A 22,715-nucleotide genomic window follows, 5' to 3' on the forward strand; every position below is an offset into this window, starting at 1 on the left:
GGGAGAGAGGAGGAGAAGGTGGAGGAAGAGAATTGGAGAGTGGAGAGAGAAGGAAGAGATGGGGAGAAATGGAAGGAAGAGAAAATGAAGGCGAGAGGAGTGAAAGAGAAAACAGTGGGAGGGAGAATATTACTATATATGGGATCAATTGCCTTCTTTTGTGTACATGACCTTACTCAGTGATTGACCACTAAGACCTAAAAGCGAACTGAAAGGCCCTAATTGATGAATCTGGGAACATCCTGGTAGTTCTATGATGTCATCACTGCCTAGAGGGATGTTCCATAAAGTCATTTATTAATGAGAACTCTTTTCTTTCGTTATGTAAGCATGTTACCTATCTCCTCTTATTGGATATTCAAATTACTACACTAGAGAGTGCGGTTTCTTGCTTCTTTCTAGTAATTATATTTTGAGACAACACAACAACAGCTTCCCAGGAGAAGTTGCCACCTGTTACACAGGGAGTGTATTCAAAGGACAATCTGAGAGAACCACCTGATAAAGACATCCACGTAGACCTTTTGGGGTTTGCAGCACCTTTGTTTATAGTCTGACAGTCAGCATTCCCTCACATGAAAGCAATGTGGAGGATCCAGACCAGGATTTTGAGCAGTAACAAACCCAGGTGTCTAATCAGCAGCACCTGGGGTTTCCTGATGTAAGTTTCCAGGGCAGTCACCTTGCTCTTGATCGTGGATTAGCCCCCCAAGCGATATGCCGGGGTGTGGGGGCTATTGTAGGGACCATTGGAGCCTTTGTAGAAGTTTGTTATGCTGATATTGCCTGTATACTACTGCCTGTAATAATGATTGCATATGGAATTCACTTGGTGTGCTGTGACCTGCTGTTGAAAATAAACATCAAAGTCTTCATCTGTGTCCCAGTGTTTGTGATCCTTGTCACAATTGGTGGAGAATGCGAGCAAAGGACACTATACCTACCATAAACCAGGGTTGCCTACCTGACCCTCTCCTTCAGGGAGAACATGCTCTGTTTCTGGACTTCCCTGGTAATGTATGCATACCCTCCAACTGTACTGATTCTGCCGGTACAGTACAGCTTTTTAACGGTACCGATTTTTGATAGCCGGCTCCTGACTCTGGGAGTTGTAGTTCCTACCTAGTTGTAGCCGCTGGCTGGCTGCTCTTCCGGCAGCGTGAACCGTGAGGGGGAAGTGGCTGACGAGACTAGGTGAAAGGGCATAGGCTCCGGGGCATCTTTTGGTGCTTGCTGCTGCTGGCATTATTGTCAACAGTTTGCTGTTGTGTGTTAAATAACCAGAAAAGCAGGTGGGTGTTGGCTTGGGCTGTTTGATAAGTCTGGCTCATTATATAAATCCTCCTAGGTTGGTCCTTAAAGGGGAAACACAGGGCACAATGGAGGAATTACTCAAATAGTTTGCTGAACTGGCCGCTGGGCAGCAGGATATAGCTGCTGCACAACAAACCCAGCAGGCTCAGCTTCAGATGATGTATGAGGGGCAGCAACATATGGCTGTCAGTCAGCTGCAACTGGCTGAAAGACAGCAGACCCAAATTCAAATGTGTGATGAGTTTAAAGCGCTAAAAAAAAAGTTAGCCAGAGTGGGAAAGGCTACTGAAGCTCACAACCTGTTACGTTGCCCTGGCCTGGGCACCAGGGACAATACGGGTTCCAGACGGTGAGATGATAAGGCGTGAGCCCACAGCCGGGACCGCCGGTTAGGACGGCCACAGCGGGTCCTACACTCTCTCTGTTGAGTCCCCGAGGCAGATGGCAAACCCCTGCGGAGCTAGGCTTCACCTGTAGCCGCCGCGTTCGAAGGAGCGAGTTAAGCCCGCTCCGACCCCGATGCAGCCAGGTCTTATGTGGTGACAAGGGGTAAGCGATCGCCACGGGGAACACTCAAGAGGACAAGCTGACTACTGGAAACTGGCCCCTAACTGCCGGTACCAGGCCAAGACAGGGAGTGCGACCTAGTCGCAGACACCAGTGGATAGAAGGGAGTCCCCAAGAATACTCCAAAGGGACCGTGACTCCCAAAGCAGGGATCAGGAACAAAGGTGACACTCCTGCCTAAACAGAAACTCCTCCTGGTGAAATAGACCAATGGTCAACTGTATGGGTGGAGTCTGAAAAGTAACGGCCCCATTGGACAGAACCCCACCATCTAAGCCCCGTAAGGTAATGGGGATAGGTAGCTGGAGTTGCGGAATCCCCAAGCTCTGGGCGAGGGAAGAGTCCAAGAAATTACCAGCCGCTCCGCTGTCAATAAATACTGACCCCGAAAAATTACCCCCTTTAAAGGAAATATGCCCCGGGATAAGTAATGAATCTAGAGAGGAAAAGAGCTGGAGGCCAAAGTGAACCCTCTCTTCGTTCACTTGGCCCGGCCTTTTACTGGCCTATTGGGGCAATTTCTCAAGATGTGACCTTTACAGCCACAGTATAAGCACAGACCTGAACTTAATCGACGAGCCCTTTCTTCCGGGGAAATGCGAGCTGCCCCAAGTTGCATGGGCTCCTCACTTTCCTCAGGGGTCATCGGATCATAGGGCACCACCCGAGTGAGCGAGCCCCGCTCCGACCTCCGCTCACGGAGGCGACGGTCAATTTTAATGGCTAATTCCATTAACTTGTCCAATGTTTTAGGTGCCGGGTATTGGATGAGGCAATCCTTGATCTCATCGGAAAGACCACAACAAAACTGACTGCGTAATGCAGGGTCGTTCCACCCGCAATCATTCGCCCATCGGCGGAACTCGGTACAATAAACCTCGGCTGGGTCTTTCCCTTGCCTAAGGGCTCTAAGATGGGTCTCTGCTGAGGCTTCGCGGTCAGGATCATCATACAACAACCCTAGGGAACTAAAGAAGCTGTCTACGGAAGCCAGGGCTGGGCTGTCCGAAGGCAATCCAAAGGCCTAGGTCTGGGGGTCACCCTGGAGCAACGAGATAACTAGTCCAATACACTGGGCCTCGGATGAGAAGGAGCGTGTTTTGAGCCGAAAATACAACTTGCAACTCTCACGAAAATTAAAGAAGGTTTTGCGGTCTCCAGAGAACCGATCAGGCAAGTTCATTTTGGGATCTGAACCCCCTGAGTCTGGAGGTCGCGACCTCTGTTCTTGGGACGCTACCTTCAAGGACAATTCCCGGACCATCTGAGTAAGCCCTTGAAGCTGATCAGAAAACGTCTGAGAAGGGGTACTCATAATATCAAATGACACAAATAACTACCCCTCCAAGTATTTGACAGGGGAGACCTGTCTTTATTCTGGCCGGTTATAATGTTACGTTGCCCTGGCCTGGGCACCAGGGACAATACGGGTTCCAGACGGTGAGATGATAAGGCGTGAGCCCACAGCCGGGACCGCCGGTTAGGACGGCCACAGCGGGTCCTACACTCTCTCTGTTGAGTCCCCGAGGCAGATGGCAAACCCCTGCGGAGCTAGGCTTCACCTGTGGCCGCCGCGTTCGAAGGAGCGAGTTAAGCCCGCTCCGACCCCGATGCAGCCAGGTATTACGTGGTGACAAGGGGTAAGCGATCGCCACAGGGAACACTCAAGAGGACAAGCTGACTACTGGACCTAACTGGAAACTGGCCCCTAACTGCCGGCACCAGGCCAAGACAGGGAGTGCGACCTAGTCGCAGACACCAGTGGATAGAAGGGAGTCCCCAAGAATACTCCAAAGGGACCGTGACTCCCAAAGCAGGGATCAGGAACAAAGGTGACACTCCTGCCTAAACAGAACACTAATGACAGACGGGGGCCAGGGAACACATACAAGAAGACGGGGACAAGAATACAAAAGAAGATAACCAAGGACAGTCCCACGGAGGGGCTTAGCCACGGACGACCAGAGAACCAAAGGCGATAAATACCAGAGCTCCACTGGAGCACTTACGTGACCCACGGAAGATGGAGATAGTGGGTCCGCTGCAGGCTCACAGGCTGATGATGAAATACAGCAGAGGAGTCTGGTGAAGTACTGGAATCAAGGGATCCACAGGCAAACACAGCTGACAGGCTAGGAGACCAGGCAGGCTGTGATGGAGATCTGCAGCCAGGAAAACTGGGACCAAGGACCCAGGGGACCGGAAAGAGACAGCAATTAGCACAGAGTGCATAAAGCTATAACCGGCGTCTGTGCCCAGCAGACGCCGGCTATTTATTCAAATCTCGCGCCGCCTGACTGACGTCAGGCGCGCGCGTTGCTGGCTGCCGGGCGGAAGCTCGGGGACGTTGCCTAGCAACGCCCCGACGCTTAGCCTCCGAGCGAGGCTTGGGACGCTGCTCGGCAGCGTCCCCCGCCGCGTCAGATGACGCTGCGTCTGCAGCGTCAGATGACACTGTGCTCGCCGCCCGTCCGGGTGCAGGGACACCCGGACGGCGTGCAACACAACCAGTGGATGATATAGAGGTATTCCTTTGTGCCTTGAGTCCTGTTGGAGAAAGTGCGCTATATAAATTAAACTTACTTATTTACACATTTGAGCGCACATGGTTGGGATGGCCTGCGGACGATGGTCTGACAGGCTTGCTCCCTATTTAACAGGGGAGGCAAAGCAAACGTATGTGGATATGACTGTGGCTGAGGCACGCTCCTATCCTGGCCTGAAACATTTTATACTGGAAAGGATTGGAGTGAAGGGGTGCAGGAGATCCATGGCTGGCAGCTGGAGGGCTCTCAGCCTCCTAGGATTCAGCTGACCAAACTAGCACAGCTGGCAGGAGCCTGGTTGCAGCAGGATAAAGTGAGGCCCTGGTACAAGTGATGCCCTGGTAGAAAGGTTCAAATCAAACCCTTAAACAAAAGATAAAGAGGGCAGTGTCATAAGAAAAATGAGATTGGGATCTGCTTCTACCTTACTTGATGTTTTCCATCAGAGAAGTACCCCTATCCTCTACCGGGTTTAGTCCCTTTGAGCTCCTCTATGGGAGACAGTCCAGAGGGATCCTGGATCTCTTGGAAGAAGGGTGGGAAGAACAACCTTGCCAGGACCATTCAGTTTGTGGCCCATTTATACGTCCGTCTAAGGCAGATTGCGCCACTCCTGAACGAACACATGGAAAGGGCCTAATAGAACAACTGGTCCATTAACCCAAGAGAAATAGTGTTGATACCCACCACAGAAAGCAAGACATATGCACAATGGCAGGGCCCTTATGAGATCATAGAGGCAGTGGGAACGGACAATTACAAGGTCTGACAGGAGGGTAGAAGGAGAGAGGTACAAATATACCATGTAAATCTGTTAAAACCTTGGAAGAAAAGTGCCAGTCAGTCCTCTTTGGTAGCTAAAAAGGTTCCAGAATGCCAAGTACCAATTGAGATCATGCTTTTTAAACTCTGTAGCAAAAGCATCTCTTCCATTGCCATTTGAAGGATATCGCTGCTATGCAATCCAATTCAGATTAATTCCTCCAATGGACACCCACTGTGGTAAATATATATCTACTCTAGAGAGACTATTCTCCAGATATCTTAGGTTATCCAGACAACCTCTGGTGGTACAAATAGGAACGGATCCTTATCACCATACCTATAATTAGCAAAGTGCTATTAGGTGCCTGTGCTTTTTATATATTGTATGTGATTTATTCAGTGCATGCAGTGATACTGCTTATTAATGTCAATTTTATTAAATTATATGTCTTTTTAATTTTATATAGTGTCTAGTGCTACTATTTTTTTTTTTCTTGTACGGGTTAAACCTCAGCCTAATAAGGTACAAGCAGTCCTCACCTGGTCTAAATGTAAGTCGCAATTTGGGACATTTCTCAGTCTGGTGGGATACTATCGAAGGTTTATTCGAGATTTCACTGCTAGATCGGCTCTACTGTCCAGACAAGATAACGTGGTCTAGACCAGTGGAAACTGCTTCGCAGGATTTGAGATGAGCTTTGTGTACATAGTCTGTCTTGCAAAATCCTGACTTAAAAAAAAAACAATTTGTGTTACAGACGGATGCCTCTGGGACAGGATTAGGAGCAGTCCTTTCTCAAGAGGTAGATAGAGAGGAGAATCCCATCCACTACCTTAGCTGTAAATTGAGTGGGCAGTGGAGGCATTAAGGTATTATTTGTTGGGATAAGTTTTTGTCACACTGGGAGCAAGCCCAGCACTCTGGAAAGCTTCTGCTGGGATGATACCTGCCTCCGGCTACACACAAACATCCATTCACCTTCTCCCTGGCACCACTGTTGTCTGCCCTGCCCTCTCCCAACCTCCGGACTGACCGCTGGGAGCTACGGTCTCGAGGAATGGGCTCTCCCATTGATGTAAATAGGTCCTGGGTAACCTATTTATACTGCCCCTGAATATGGGTATTACCGGTGTTCAACCCGCAACTTTTCCCTGGATGCATTTCTGGATCTTTGAACTCTGGATATTTTTAAGGGGGCCAATTACACTGAGGCCTGACCTGGGACTACAATGGTGGCAAAATTAGGTGCAAACCTTCTGTAATACCACGTGATTCCTAAGAACACTCTAACCTGTTTCTTATTTAGGGAATGTGGACAATTATGTATTGCCTCAATTTTATTAAGTTGGGGTTTTATTAAACCTATGCCAATGGTGTACCCAAGATACTTTATTTCTTCCATCCCAGCACAACATATTTTTCGGGTTGACTGTCAATCCTGCCACATGGATAGAGTTCAACATTACTTGTACTCTGGGTAAGTGAGACTGCTAGTCAGAACTATAGAAGATTATATCATCAGGATAAGCAGCAGCATACTATCTATGGGGCCTTAGAATTCTATCCATCATACTTGGTGGCAGGTGTCCCGTGTAAACCAAATGGCAACATCTTGTATTGGAACAACCCTTTTAGTGCAGAAAAAGCTGCTTTTCCTTAGGCTTTCTTGGTTAAAGCACTCATCAATACCCTTTCATTAAGTCTACAATAGTCCAATATGGTGCTGTTCCTAATCTTTCAATAAATTCATCCACCCAAGGCATTAGGTAGGCATCAGACTTTGACACATTATTCAACTCATGGAAATCATTACAGAAGTGCAAACTCCATCTGGCATCAGAACAAACACAATGGAACTTGACCACTCACTATCTTACTCAAAGTCAACATTTTGTTTACTGTTCTTTAGACACTGATTCCCTGCTGGCTTTGGTATTCTATAGAGCTTAGGTTTAACCTTAACCCTGGGGTCAGTAATTTTCTCATGTGTAATAACTGCTGTCTTATCCAGTATGTCTGAAAACAAAACATAACTTACAAGAAATTATTTTGTCTCCTGCAGTTAAACGGTTAAGAGGGTTTTAATAATTGTTACTTTAGGAGCCAAAGGCACTGAATTTTCTGGAGGGACTGGAATGGCAGACATATCTGCTCTATACTTCCAAAGTTTTATAAGATTTACATGGTAGATTTGTCCACAGGATCAAAGACTCATAACTGGGCATTGCCATTGTACACATGTTCCTGTGCCTGTTGGGCCGGTACCAAGTGCTCTTTTACTATCAGCACCACTGCAGGAATACTGTCACATAAGGCCATGCACATTTGATCTGCTACTCACCTGTCCGTGCCCGATGCCAGCTCTTCATTCGGCCTGTGTGTTGCACTGTGCGGCAGGGATCGGGCAGAGTGTCCACATTTTGAGACAGGTCCTGGGGCAGTGAGTGAAGTAGTCCTGGGAGAGTGGTGCCACCATCTTGGTCATGGGCAAAAGTGTAATTGGCCAGTCTGAGCTCCTGCCTATCGTCCTACACTGACAGCCATTGGCAGCCGCCTTCTAGCTATTTAAGGTATCGTCCTAGGCTGCTCAGTGTCTGTATAAATAGTCTCTTAAGCTGCATACTCCTAGCGACTCGTGGTGTAATCTGGCCTGTTGCTTTCACTCTGCTCAGCCTGCCTTTGGTTGCTCTTTACTAAGATCCAGTTGCATAACTCAATCTGACTCCTGACCTTCCAGGTTCATCACCAATTCTCGATCAGCTCTGTTTAGCCGCAGCGTCTGCTGAACTTCATTTCAGTACCCACCTCTTCTTTGGCTCTCATCAGAGTACAGAATCTTCCAGTTCTTCATTCTGGATCCAAACTTGTACAAATTTACCAGCCTCCTCGTCTTCAAACTCTTCGTTTATCCAAGCCTGCCAGAGACTAAAATGCAAAGACGTATTTGCGTTCCCTTCTGAAAATTAATTTTCATAATTTTCAAAGATGTTATTTGGGACTTGTCTTATTGTTTCTCCCTTTATGAATAAGACCATAATTAAACCTGTTTGATTTAACCCCTTGATATCTAGTTCTTGTGTGATTGCTGTAAGACAAACAACCCCATCAAAACCATCACCTGTGACAAATCCTTTCTCATTATCCGAGAAACACGCTCAATCACAGTTTTGTAGACTGTATTGTCCCTCTCATGTCTCTTTGGAATTGTCCAGTAATCCCCTTGGGTGTATGCAGTACAACAAATCAAAAGGTTAAAACCATCAGGAGGATTTGGGAACCTCTGGTATAGCCAGCAATAAACAAGGTAGTAAATAATCATAAACCTCTCCAGTGACCTATCAGTTTGGGGGTTATACAAAGAGGTTCTGCGTAATTTAAAAAAAACATGGCATAATTCTTTCATGATTTTTTTACATAAATGAGTTACCTTGGTCAGTCAGGGTTTCCTTAGGTGTTTTTTTGTTGATGTATTGAGCAATGTTATTGCTTCTAGGTATCTGGTAGCATAACCCATTATCACCAAAACATATTGATAGGCCCAGGTGTATTTTATTAGAGGACCAACCAAACCCATTACTATTCTTTAAAACATAATTTCAATAATAGGTAATGGGACAAGCAGACTTTTAGAATGCTCAATGCTGAGTTATTATATAGAGTTGTAGGTAAAGGCCATAGGTATTGATCCACAACTACCCTTTACACCAGGGGTGGCCAACCAATCAGAGGCAATGAGCCAAAAAATATGTTATGGTAAGACAAAGAGACAATACCATGCAGAAAATGGGCATGTCCTAGCTCCCACAAGGCCACACCCTATTTGTAAATGAGTTGTGGCCTAGCTGGCACAAGGCCATGCCCCATTTTTGCATCTTTGGAGTGACGTTTGTAGGAGCATGACCTCGTGTCAACCCCCCCCCCCCCCGTCTGCCCAGTAGATCACCTTGAAAAAGCTCCCTAGAGGAGTGAAACATGTTGGTGGTCCACTTGTAGGTGACTGATCTTTTCCATCTCTGCCACACCATCTTCTCAAATGAGTGACCGAACCAGCCTCTGAAGATCAAAATGCTTTTTCCACCTTGCCTAAAGAACAGCAGGAGGTTTGCATCCTCCATCAAGCCTCCAATTTGGGGAAATACCATATCAGCACCACAGCAACAAACCAGTAAGGCCTAATAGGAACGGACACAACTCCACAAACCAAACCCAGCTGGGACTTTTTTCCATCCTACAAATACGGTACCATATGGACTCAAATCATCAGTCACCACTTTTTTATTAATATTATTATATTCATTCCAATTGGTCATACTTATTTTTGCTTTCTCTCTCTCTCTCTCTCTCTCTCTCTCTCTCTCTATATATATATATATATGAGTGGTAAAACTATGTTTATTAAACATCGACTCACATGTACATCTAAATACGTTGTCTACCAAATTTTATGTCCCTGCGGTATGTCATATATTGGCAAAACTGATTGCCAATTTAAGGATGGTATGACAGCACATAGGTCGGCTATCAGGACTGCGATAGTCAAAGGACATAGCGAACAGCCGGTTGCCCGGCATTTTTGCAATCATCCACACCCCCTTGCTTCATTAAGGTACCGAATGATTGATCACCAACCAGCCTCTATTAGGGGAGGTGACAGATCCAAAAAATTGATCCAACTAGAAACTAAATGGATCTATCGTTTAGGTACACTGTCCCCTAAAGGACTGAATGAACACCTAGGCTTAGGTGCGTTCCTCTAAATCTTAACAAATTGTAACATATGTAATTATGCGCTCATGTTATTACTATTGTATTATGCTTTCTTCCCGTTTTCCATTTTTTCATCCTGTGCATGATAAATTACATCTGATATAGTAGATGCAGTATGCTTTGCTTTGTATTAATCATTTCTGTTCTCCGTTTCCTGCAGTGTTATTGTTGACATGTAACCTTGGTGATGGGCTTCACATACTACCTCCTCTCTTGTGAGGTCATCTTATTGCGTCCTGATCCTGAACAGCGCTTCCCGCTCTAAGGAGATGGCGCGCTCACTGGGTGCTTTATAAGGTAAGACGTTTTGTATTATGCATTCATACCTGACGAAAATGCCAGAATAAAGGCATTGAAACGTTGTAAGTTCAACAAGACTGCTTGTATTTATTTGAACAAGACGCCGTGAGTGCAGCACTTCCCCTGCTACCTTGTCTTTACACTCGCTCCGACGAGTGTTATGTGCTGACACCCGGCGCACCAGCTGACTTTAGACGGAGAGCCGGTACACAGGATTATGTACTAAAGGATCCACGTTTGTGCATCACATCTACAAGGCTCCCTCTACCACTCTAACAACATCAGTGAGTGTGTTATTCCGTGACCTGCGCATCTAGATTATACTGGATGCTTCTTGCTGTGACACTGTACTCGCTACCATCTGTTGCATGGAACTTTAAACTACAGAGCTTCATACAGACTGGGTGATTTCAACATGGATACTGCGTTACCATCTGAGCCAGAAACCAGTGGATATATCCATAATACCCAGTCACTGGGAATACTTCACAGCTATTCAGAAGCTGAAGCCAGTGACATTCTCTACACTGAGATTATTGAGGAGCAAGCTGAGGCTAAATCCAATGAGGATGCCTATCGCAAACTACTATATTTGAAGCGGAAAGAAATTGATTACTATTATCATTGTATAACCTTAAGTGACTATTACCGTTCTAAAAAAATACCCCGTGGGTTACGGGTAAAAAACTCGCCTACCATCGGCCGTAATGATCCTGCATTTTGTAAAAAATGGATAGGAATCATGAACAAATGCTCACTTGATCTTATACTCCTTATAATTGAGCAATCCACAAAAGAAATGAATATAATAAAAACCAAAATCACCGAACTCGAACAGACAGTCAGACCACTATTGGAGGAAGATACTGCTACAGATTGGTACACCAAACTGGACAATCAAATCCAGACTTATAAGCGGGAGCTTATAAAATTTAAAGCAGATAAAAAGGCCAAGGTGGAAAGTGATTATGCCAATTATACGGTATACAGATGGACAGATACGACTTATAAAGGCAATTCCAGGGTGCCATTTTTCAGACGCCGACAGCGCAATCCCCGGCAGCTTGATTCATCTAATGAGAATACCTCCACGGCAAGCGATTCAGAACCAGCACCAGCACCATCTTCAACACAGATGGGCCCTTTATCCGTGGCCATCAGAAACAGGGACAGAAAAAAAGTAGACACCGCTGGTTTACCCGCCGTGGCGGACAATGTAAAAGGCAGAGGGCGACTAGGGAGACCACCGAAAAATTACAGGACCTAGTAATAAATCTGTCCGACTATGAACTCAATTCTACTGAACAAAGAGTTCTCACAAAGGGCTTGTCATTTATCCCCACATATAAACAGGACCCCTTGCAATGGCAAGTAGAGAAATATCGTTTACATCGCCAATTGAAAATCAAAGAATTCTTTGCAAAAACTCCAGTAATTGAGGATCATACCGACCCTATTCCGCCTAAATTAATCAAAATTATGCCAAGATCAACGTTTGATCCGTTATCATCTAATGCATCAGTCCGAACCTTTACAAGAATGCTGGATAAACATACTACAGAAATTACAAAAAAGACTCCTGTGGTTCGCAACAATCTATCTAAGGATGAAGCTATGGCTTTAAAACATCTGGCATCCAATAAAGGCCTTATTTTTCGTCCGGCTGATAAAGGAGGTGCCCTGGTCATCCAGAACCTCCAAGACTATAAAGAGGAGATCAGCAGACAACTGGAGGATCCTGTTACATACAGACTTTTACCTGGAGACCCTACACCAACTTTCCAAAAAGAGGTAGCACTCCTACTTAAATATGGCTTTGATAATGGTCATCTGTCAGAGAAACTACATAAAGCTCTTTTGCCCGCTTATCCAGTGACTCCGGTGCTTTACACAACTCCAAAGATTCATAAATCTTTAATAAAGCCACCGGGGAGACCCATAATTGCTGCTGTAAAATCACTATTCCAACCGATTGCTCTTTATTTGGATTCTATATTACAGCCCTTGATCCAAATTCATCCCCACTTTCTTCTGGACACTAATACGCTACTTAAGCGATTAGCTGAGCTGCCTACCTTCAATTGTGATGTGCTTTTGTGTAGTATCGATGTCCAGAGTCTCTATACCGCAATCCCCCATGAGGGAGGGTTGGCTGCGGTTAGAAGACTGCTGGAAATTTCAGGTACTTTCAGTGGTGATTGCTTGGACTTTCATGTAAAATTACTTGAGTTTGCACTAACTAAAAATTACTTTTTATATGATAATCGCTTTTTCCTGCAATGCCATGGGTGTGCCATGGGATCTGCCATGGCACCAGCATACTCTAATGTATACATGTTTGAGGTCGAGGATATGATTTTTTTCAATGATATCGATATATCGGCAGACATCTTGTATTACTGCCGATACATCGATGACCTGTTGGTGTTTTGGAAAGGGTCAGCCGAGCAATTTGATGCTATCATACAGTCCCATAACAGTAGGGATCATCCTATCAAATTAACGTATACTATCAGTCCTGAATTCATCCATTATTTGGATGTGAAAATCTCACTTCAGGAGGGTAAAGTACATACTTCTCTGCATACCAAACCCACTGATAGGAACAACTTGTTAATGTTTGATAGTTTTCATCCTAAACCACTTAAACAGGGATTACCCTACTCCCAGCTGATACGCATCAGACGTATAACATCTGACCCCGTACTGGCTGATAAAGAAATGGATGCTATGATTGCAAAATTCAAACAGAGAGGGTACCCACTTGAATTATTGCTGGCAGCTAAAAGTAGAGCTTTATCCCTGGATAGGGATACGCTGATCAAAACTCCACGTAAAGCCAAAAATAACATGAAAATACTCCCCTGGGTATGCCAATATAACCCAGCTAGTGAGGGTATTAATAAAATCTCCAAAAACCTCTGGCTCATCATTAAAACTGACCTTGACCTCGGCTTAGAGGAAACTAGATTATTATCTTGCTATACTAGAGGACGCAACCTTAGAGATATATTGGTAAAATCAGATATCTCTAGCCTAGACAATACCTATGATCCTTATGCCAACACGCGTAAGGGATGTATAAGATGTACATGTACAACATGCCAATTTATGCTGCCTGGAGATACATTCCAACACCCTTTGAGTGGTAAAACTATGTTTATTAAACATCGACTCACATGTACATCTAAATACGTTGTCTACCAAATTTTATGTCCCTGCGGTATGTCATACATTGGCAAAACTGATTGCCAATTTAAGGATCGTATGACAGCACATAGGTCGGCTATCAGGACTGCGATAGTCAAAGGACATAGCGAACAGCCAGTTGCCCGGCATTTTTGCAATCATCCACACCCCCTTGCTTCATTAAGGTACCGAATGATTGATCACCAACCAGCCTCTATTAGGGGAGGTGACAGATCCAAAAAATTGATCCAACTAGAAACTAAATGGATCTATCGTTTAGGTACACTGTCCCCTAAAGGACTGAATGAACACCTAGGCTTAGGTGCGTTCCTCTAAATCTTAACAAATTGTAACATATGTAATTATGCGCTCATGTTATTACTATTGTATTATGCTTTCTTCCCGTTTTCCATTTTTTCATCCTGTGCATGATAAATTACATCTGATATAGTAGATGCAGTATGCTTTGCTTTGTATTAATCATTTCTGTTCTCCGTTTCCTGCAGTGTTATTGTTGACATGTAACCTTGGTGATGGGCTTCACACACTACCTCCTCTCTTGTGAGGTCATCTTATTGCGTCCTGATCCTGAACAGCGCTTCCCGCTCTAAGGAGATGGCGCGCTCACTGGGTGCTTTATAAGGTAAGACGTTTTGTATTATGCATTCATACCTGACGAAAATGCCAGAATAAAGGCATTGAAACGTTGTAAGTTCAACAAGACTGCTTGTATTTATTTGAACAAGACGCCGTGAGTGCAGCACTTCCCCTGCTACCTTGTCTTTACACTCGCTCCGACGAGTGTTATGTGCTGACACCCGGCGCACCAGCTGACTTTAGACGGAGAGCCGGTACACAGGATTATATATATATATATATATATATATATATATATATATATATATATATATATATATATATATATATATATATATATATATATTACCACAATAGTGTTATAGCGCCCAAATAAAACAATTGTTCTTATTGTCTTTCACACCTAAAAGGGAACTCCTATCCTTAGAGTAGTAGATAAAATACTTGATTTGGATTGGCCAACGGTATATCGTACAGAGTGGATACTCCTAATCCACAGTGTTTGCTCTCCTAAGTGTCCAGACTGCAAGTGCTCTCTGTACGATATACTCTAAGGATCGAAATTCCATTTTCATAGGTAACCTGTTGGTCTCACCTGACGTTATAAAATCAATCTAATATTTATCTTTTCCTGTCATGAAGAGACTATATTGATTTTTGTCCGGAGAGGACATGGATAGAGTTTAGGAAGGATCTAATAAAAGTAGTAATACCGGCCAAAGAATTATCGCCATCAATATTCCTTCAAGAATTATTTAATGAAAGTCTCCCCTGGTTCAAATGAACAAAACACCTATGAGATTTGTTTAAAAATTATACCCCTGATGAAGTCTTGTTGAGACGAAACGTGTCGGTTTTATATCTGTAACAAGTAGAGATGTGCTGCGGCCACTTTTTCGGGTTTTGGTTTTGGATCTGGATCTCCCTTCGTGTTTTGGATCTGGATTGGTTTTGGCAAAACCACCCTTGTGGGTTTTGGATCTGGATTTTTATGAAAAAATGCTAAAAATGGCTAAAACAACAGAATTTGGGCCTGTTTTTGCCCCTAAAGTATTATTGACCTCAATAACATTAGTTTCCACTCATTTCTAGTCAATTTTGATCACTTCACAGCTTACAAAATGGTTTTCATTTACTGTAGTTGGGCCAAAAGGGTATACCGAGGTAGCTGGGTGACTAAGCTAAGCGACAGCAGTGGGCATCACATACATGTGGACCTTACACTTCCAACCTGGCACATCTTGGAAGCAGAGCGGCACTGCAGGGGCAGACAGGGTGGCAGTTAAATAAACTATCCCAAAAAAAGAGAAATGCTCCAAAGAGCAAAAAATACAAAGAGGTATCGGCCTTGTCATGACTTGTGGTAGCAGCTTCAGCACTTCTATCAGGTTGCTGATCTCCCACTATTTCCTCCTCCATCATCCTCCAAAAATGTGTTTTTATTTTATTTATTACGTTTATTTATTTTTCTTACTTTACACTGGACACAGCCTGTCACACTGGACATAGCCCCTTGGACACTGGACACTGCCCCTGGACACTGGACACAGCCCGTCACCCTGGACACAGCCCCTGGATAATGGACACAGCCTCTGGACACAGCTCCTGTACACTGGACACAGCCGTCACACTGGACACAGCCCCTGGACAATGGACACAGCCTCTGGACACAGCTCCTGTACACTGGACACAGCCGTCACACTGGACACAGCCTCTGGACACTGGACACAGCCCGTTACCCTGGACACAGCCCCTGGACAATGGACACAGCCCGTTACCCTGGACACAGCCTCTGGACACAGCCTCTGGACAATGGACACAGCCTCTGGACACCCCCCTGGACACAGCTCCTGTACACTGGACACAGCCGTCACACTGGACACTGCCCCTGGACCTTGCCCCTGGACACCGGACACAGCCCGTCACCCTGGACACAGCCCCTGGACAATGGACACAGCCCGTTACCCTGGACACAGCCCCTGGACACAGCCCCTGGACAATGGACACAGCCTCTGGACACCACCCCGGGACACAGCTCCTGTACACTGGACACTGCCCCTGGACACAGCCCCTGTACACTGGACACAGCTCCTGTACACAGCTCCTGTACACTGGACACAACCCCTGTACACTGGACACAACCCCTGTACACAGCCCCTGTACACTGGACACAAACCCGGTACACAGCCCCTGTACACTGGACACAGCCCCTGTCACACTGAACACAACCCCTGTACACAGCCCCTGTACACTAGACACTGCCCCTGGACACAGCCCCTGGACACTGGACACAGCTCCTGTACACAGCACCTATACACTGGACACAACCCCTGTACACTGGACACAGCCCCTGTACACATCCCCTGTACACTGGACACAACCCCTGTACACTGGACACAGACCCTGTCACACTGTACACAGGCCCTGTCACACTGGACACAAGCCCTGTCACACTGAACACAGCCCCTTGTACACTGGCCACTGCAGCCCCTGTACACTGGACTTGTGTACAGCAGCTCCTGCAGACCCTAATCGAGTGAGCAGCAGAAAAATAATATATTATTATTATAGCACAGCACACAGCACAGGGCACAACCACCCTCTTCCCTCTCCTATGCTGGAGTAAAGATGGCGGGGCGCGCGTGCGTCTTATATAGAATCCAGATCCCGCGAGAATCCGACAGCGTGATGATGACGTTTTGCCTCGTTTTCGGTCCGGAATTTAGGCGGGAACTCCCAAGCCGGCTCGGCTCCAGACTCGGATCACGATTTTCGGATCTACCGGATCCCGGAGATCCGGACCCGCTCATCTCTAGTAACAAGTTTTAAGAAAACTCCAGAAATCAAGAATAAATGTGAAAGTCTTTTTTTATGAATTTTAATAAATGTTTTATACATGGTACAAAATTTCTTTTGATACTTATGTAAGGTGTGAAAGACAATAAGAACAATTGTTTTATTTGGGTGCTATAACACTATTGTGGTAGTATTCAAATTGGGGGATCCCGCTAGTAGGGGATAGAGTGTTGTTTAGCGACCACCAAATATCATATAGCGTAGTCTTAAGAGATTTTGGGTTTGTATATATATATATATATATATATATATATATATATATATATATATATATATATATATATATATATATATATATATATATAAACAGAGAGATCCGGCACTCCGATATGGGTAATGAATGGCCCCGGTGCCTTCCGAAGGAAGAAGGAGATACAGCGTGGAAGATGGTGCTGGCGGCACTCAATGGGGACTTGGTACGAATGAAAATGAGCTGACACCACACACAGCTAAGGTGCTTACTAGTGCTTATAGAGAACTCTGACGAAGGATTATTAAATCCGAAACTAGTAAGCACCTTAGCTGTGTGTGGTGTCAGCTCATTTTCATTCGTACCAAGTCCCCATTGAGTGCCGCCAGCACCATCTTCCACGCTATATATATATATATATATATATATATATATATATATATATATATATATATATATATATATATATATATATATATATATATATGTGTGTGTGTGTGTGTGTGTGTTTACAGTTATTTTTATTTGATTATTCTATTAAATTATGCAAAATTGGTACTAGCATCATGTACAAATTGTTTATCTACAGTATAGCGCAGTCATCCATTTCTTCTTTTGTACCTTTGCTGGGGAGTGACACCCCCCTACATTGTACTGCAGCTTGATAAACCAGCTGTACACTCTGCGCCTCTACCAGATAACTACCATCCTCTCTCTGCACATGTTACATCTGCCCCACCTGCAGTGCACATGGTTTTGTCCATTAAAGAAGGAGTTTGCTTTTGCAAACAAACCAGAATAAGGCCCAGAGTTTGGAAGGAAATAATTTGTAATAAGTATTGTATTTACCTTGCTTGATGTTGTTCAATTGTTCTTTATGAGTAATTCCCACTTTCTAATTTCTACTTCGTATATTTTTAATATATAGAACTGCCCTCTATGTGAACAGATATACCAGGCAATGGGCTCATATGAGTTTATGTAGAGCAGACAGCTGGGACTTGTAGTGCTGTCCAATTTAAATCACATACATGGGAGGAATGCTGGATGTGGACGTACGTTGAAAGAGTTGCACTTATGTTGATTGTAATTTCCTTCAGTTTCTGTCCAGTATAAGTCCAGGCTAAGTCTAGGCTGACAGTATGCAGTTGTATCATCTTACTTAGAAACTTCGGTACTTATGAGTTATCCGGGCGCCCGATTTTTTGATTGTATGCCTTAAGTTAAGGCATACAATCAGATGCGATGCGATGCGATATCGCATCGCATCGCATGCGACCATCGGATGCGATGACCCGATTTTTCCATAGGAATCAATGTTAAAATGGACTGAGTCCATTTTAACATGGAATTCAATGGGAAAAAGGGGTCCTTTTCATACCCCTACTATCCAAGTGGGCATGGAGTTGGATATAAACCTGTGGCGAGCGTAGCGAGCCACCGAGCCCGAAGCGTGGCGAGCGGACGGTATTCTATGTCCCCTCGCGGGGCTCGCTGCGCTCGCCACGCTTCGGGCTCGGTGGCTCGCTACGCTCGCCACAGGTTTATATCCAACTCCATGCCCACTTGGATAGTAGGGGTATGAAAAGGACCCCTTTTTCCCATTGAATTCCGTGTTAAAAAGGTCTCAGTCCATTTTAACATTGATTCCTATGGAAAAATCGGGTCATCGCATCGCATCGCATCGCATCCGATGGTCGCATGCGATGCGATGCGATGTGCCCGATCCGACCCGATTTAGAAATCGGGCGCCCGGATAACTCATATGTACCGAAACTTCTTACTTTGAATTCTGACTAAATTTCTAAAGCCAGATTTATATAGCCAGCCAAGGCTTAGTCAGCCTCCTTTACTCTAATAAGTAGGTCTGAAAAAAAAGCTGTTTCTAACTTCAATAATTAAGACCCCACCCTAATGCCCCTCTCCCACTAGAGAAAGTGAGCAATAAAAGCAGATAAGCAAATGATGAGATGTTACAGACCATGTCCCTACTAGTCAATTTTAAATCACTATCTAATTTTAAAAATAAATTTGTACATTTACCTAAGACAATGCAGTATACAAATCACAGTGATTCTACTTCAAATATGACTGTTGCATGTAATGGTATTTTACCTAAGACTCACTGTGATTTGTATATTGGCTTTAGAAATTTAGTCCGAATTCAAAGTAGGAAGATTCTAAGTAGAATGATACAACTGAATACGGTCAGCCTAGACTTAGCCTGGACTTAAACTGGACAGAAACTGAAGGAAACTACAATCAACATAAGTGCAACTCTTTCAACGTACGTCCACATCCAGCATTCCTCCCATGTATGTGATTTAAATTGGACAGCACTACAAGTCCCAGCTGTCTGCTATACATAAACTCATATGAGCCCATTGCCTGGTATATCTGTTCACATAGAGGGCAGTTCTATAAATAAAAAATATGTGTATTCTCATATAGGTGTAGGATTTGTGAGTTATACTAGGCAAGGTCTCTATATATATTTTTTATAGAATCTCGTCACTCCCATTTCTACGTCAGGCACCGTGGCCTGTCTTTCCATATATATAGAGTATTGAGTATGATGTTACAATTGGTTGTAAAATATTTTTCCTGCCTTGCCAATCCCACTCTCCCTTTACAATTAGTAAACATACCGTGGGGTTCTTAGCCACCTTTAATTTAAAAATGGTATTTATAAAGGCGATAAGTTTATTCCAGTACGTTGCTATCCTGCCACACTGCCAAAGATTGTGAAAGAAAGTGGCTCTCCTCTGGCCGCATTTGACACGTGTCAGATTCCCCAGGGATCATGTGAGCCCTCTGTACAGGAGCCACATACACTCTGTGCAGCACCTTCCAGTGTTCCTCCTCAAGGGAGGCTGAGTGGAGATATTTTAGTGTTTGTTGACAGTATTTCAAGACCACAGAACATTCCGGAAGTGAGGGCACCTCAGCCTTCCAGGCCGCCATCACTTTACCCCACTTTTTCTCTACAGAGGTGACCATTGCCTCCATATAATAGTAACACAATCTATATATGCCAGTATGAGCCAATGTCATAATAGTATTAATTGTGTCAGTCTCCGTGCCCTCCGGACCAGCCGGTGGAAGTGTGTCTGATTTGCAAAAACATATAATAATGAGTGTGCAATAACTTATGTTTTTCTTTCAGATCTGCAAAAGATTGGAGGTGACCTCCCGGGTCATATACATCTCTGATCGCCGACAAGCCCATTTCCTTACAAAGCAAAAATTGGGGGTTATCTAATAACGAGGCAAACCAGGGATTACCATAGAATGTGATGAAGCGAGAGATTTTTTATTGGTGTATATCAGGCCTTTTATGTATCTCTGAATAAAATATTATTAATAATGTCTGCTTTAATCATTCCCTATGTATTAAGGCCGCCAATGAATAGGAAGCACACAATGCTTCTTCTATAGCACAATTCATGAATATAGAGTGTCTCCAAAACCAATCTGTTATGTACCGAACGCTAACTGCTCTGCTAAATATTGAAGCGTCAGGGATGCTGAGTCCTCCCTCGGATCTAGGGAGTTGTAACTTTACATATGCTACCTTCGCCCATAGAAATTTTGAGAAGATAGTGTTGACTACGGAGCAGTCATGCCTGGAAAGGGATAATGGGATCATTTGCAGTAGATATGATTATTTAGGGAACGCAATGCTTTTAATAACTGCTGCCCGACCCAACGTTGAAAGGGGAAGAGTGGTCCATCTATGGAGGAGGGCGGAAATCTCAGCTATCACCGGGCGAAAATTTGCCGAATAGATTTCCGCTATAGATGGAGGTATGCAAATGCCTAAATATTTCATTGAATGTTTCACTTTAGGAAACTGAGATAGGGGGGAGTCTATGGGGAGTGCTCTATTGCACCCTGTGAGAAACATTAACTCAAATTTGATATGGTTGACTCTAAAACCGGAAAAAGAGCCAAATTGCTCTATCAGAGATATTATTTCAGGGATAGCAACAGTTGGCAAGAGCATCATATCGTCGGCGAAGAGTGCCAATTTGGCCTCCTCTACACCAATCTTAATGCCAGTATATATTGTGGATGCCCTCAGGGCTATGGCCAGAGGCTCCAGGGCTAGAGCAAAAAGTAATGGGGACAGTGGGCAACCTAGTGCCCACTGTCCCAGTGGGCATGTCTAGTGCTCCATTGTGTGTAGAACGGTTGGGAGAGGAACCCGTTATTAAGTACATGATAGTATCATCTGAGGTGCGATTGCATCTAGATGTAGGGGTATTTCTATACAATATATTAGATGCCACTACATTGAAGTCCCCACCCATGATCAATGTTTGATTCCCCAAGGGGTCAAGCTTAGCAGTCAGAGATGTATAAAACTCCCTAGGGTTGGCATTGGGGGCATAGATATTGCACAAAACATATGGAACACCATGAATAGTTGCATTTACAATAACATATCTGCCCTTCTCGTCAGCCTCCACTGATATCATTTTGCAAACAATAGCGTTCCTGATAAGGATCACCCCCCCCCCCCCCCCCCCCCCGAGATTTAGAGTTATATGAAGCCGAGGCCATTACTGATCATCGTAACATATTTAGCTTCAGCACTTCTCGTGGAACAAGGTGGGTCTCCTGGAGGAAGGCTATGTCCAATGACATTTTGTTAAGATACGTTAAGATTTTTCTGCGTTTTGCAGGAGTATTGAATCCGCCCACATTCAGTGTACCTAATTTAAGAGTCGACATTCCGGAATTCTATGAGGCCAAGCTTAGCAACATCTCGCACCATAAAAGTAAATGGGGAAAACACAAAGGGGAGAGAAAAGACAGACCAGGGGAAACAAAGGACAAACATGTAACATATAATTTAGACAACCACTGCAAGGCGCAAGCCAGCATAGTAGCCAGAGAAATCCAAATGAGAAACTTCCAGACAATAAACTTTGCCTACGGCCCACCTAGCAATCCCCTGACCCCACCAACCCCAACGATCCCATATAGACATCCAAAATATAGTAAGAATATCAAAAATAAACCTTGATTCTAAATTCTGTCAAATATAGACATGAACCTGATAGGGCTGTGAAGAATATACAGCTGGGGCCAACCACTAGCTCCGCGAACATCATATAAATCAAAAAGCTTGGGTGTCAGCTATCAATCTTCCCTCCCAAACTGCAGTAAACCAAACTCTACATATGTCCGTAGACTATCAATTAAAGTCATACTTCAAATGGTCAATGGTCAATAAAGGTCAAGAAGTGAGACAGTGTCTTTCAAGAACTGCAGACACCTTCATTCCATTTTAATATGTAGAAATACCCACAATGATCAGTTATCAGCCTCAGGTATGTCCAAGCGATCCGGGTCAGCACCGACCCTGCCAGCTTGTTCCGTAAGATATCTGTCAGTGGCAGATATGAAATCTTTAGTGGTGTCCCTTCAAACACTCTCAGTCGAGCAGGGTATAGCAACGCAAATGTTGTTTTAGAATGAAACAGCTTCGTACATATAGGAGCAAACTCCTTACGGGCTCTGGTAACTTCGGCTGAGTAATCCTGAAAAATGTATATTTTGGCAATGTCCCAAGTTAGGTCACGATGTCTCCTGGACTGACCATATAGCTTCTTTA

The 22,715-nt window shown here is 44.4% G+C and overlaps 1 long non-coding RNA gene across 1 annotated transcript in view; it reads left to right on the plus strand.

Moving 5' to 3' along the window:
* LOC146062546 (uncharacterized) overlaps window positions 1–20,377 on the plus strand; it is a 40,281-nt gene extending 19,904 nt beyond the window's left edge. Inside the window, exons 2-4 of the long non-coding RNA XR_014471382.1 lie at window positions 10,121–10,257; window positions 13,956–14,092; window positions 20,259–20,377. This is a non-coding gene — a long non-coding RNA (uncharacterized LOC146062546). The remainder of the gene's footprint in view (window positions 1–10,120; window positions 10,258–13,955; window positions 14,093–20,258) is intronic.
* Window positions 20,378–22,715: the final 2,338 nt, after the last annotated feature.

This window comes from Crinia signifera, chromosome 3 (genome assembly GCF_055691185.1).
Source record: "Crinia signifera chromosome 3, ASM5569118v1, whole genome shotgun sequence".
Lineage (NCBI taxonomy): Eukaryota > Metazoa > Chordata > Amphibia > Anura > Myobatrachidae > Crinia > Crinia signifera.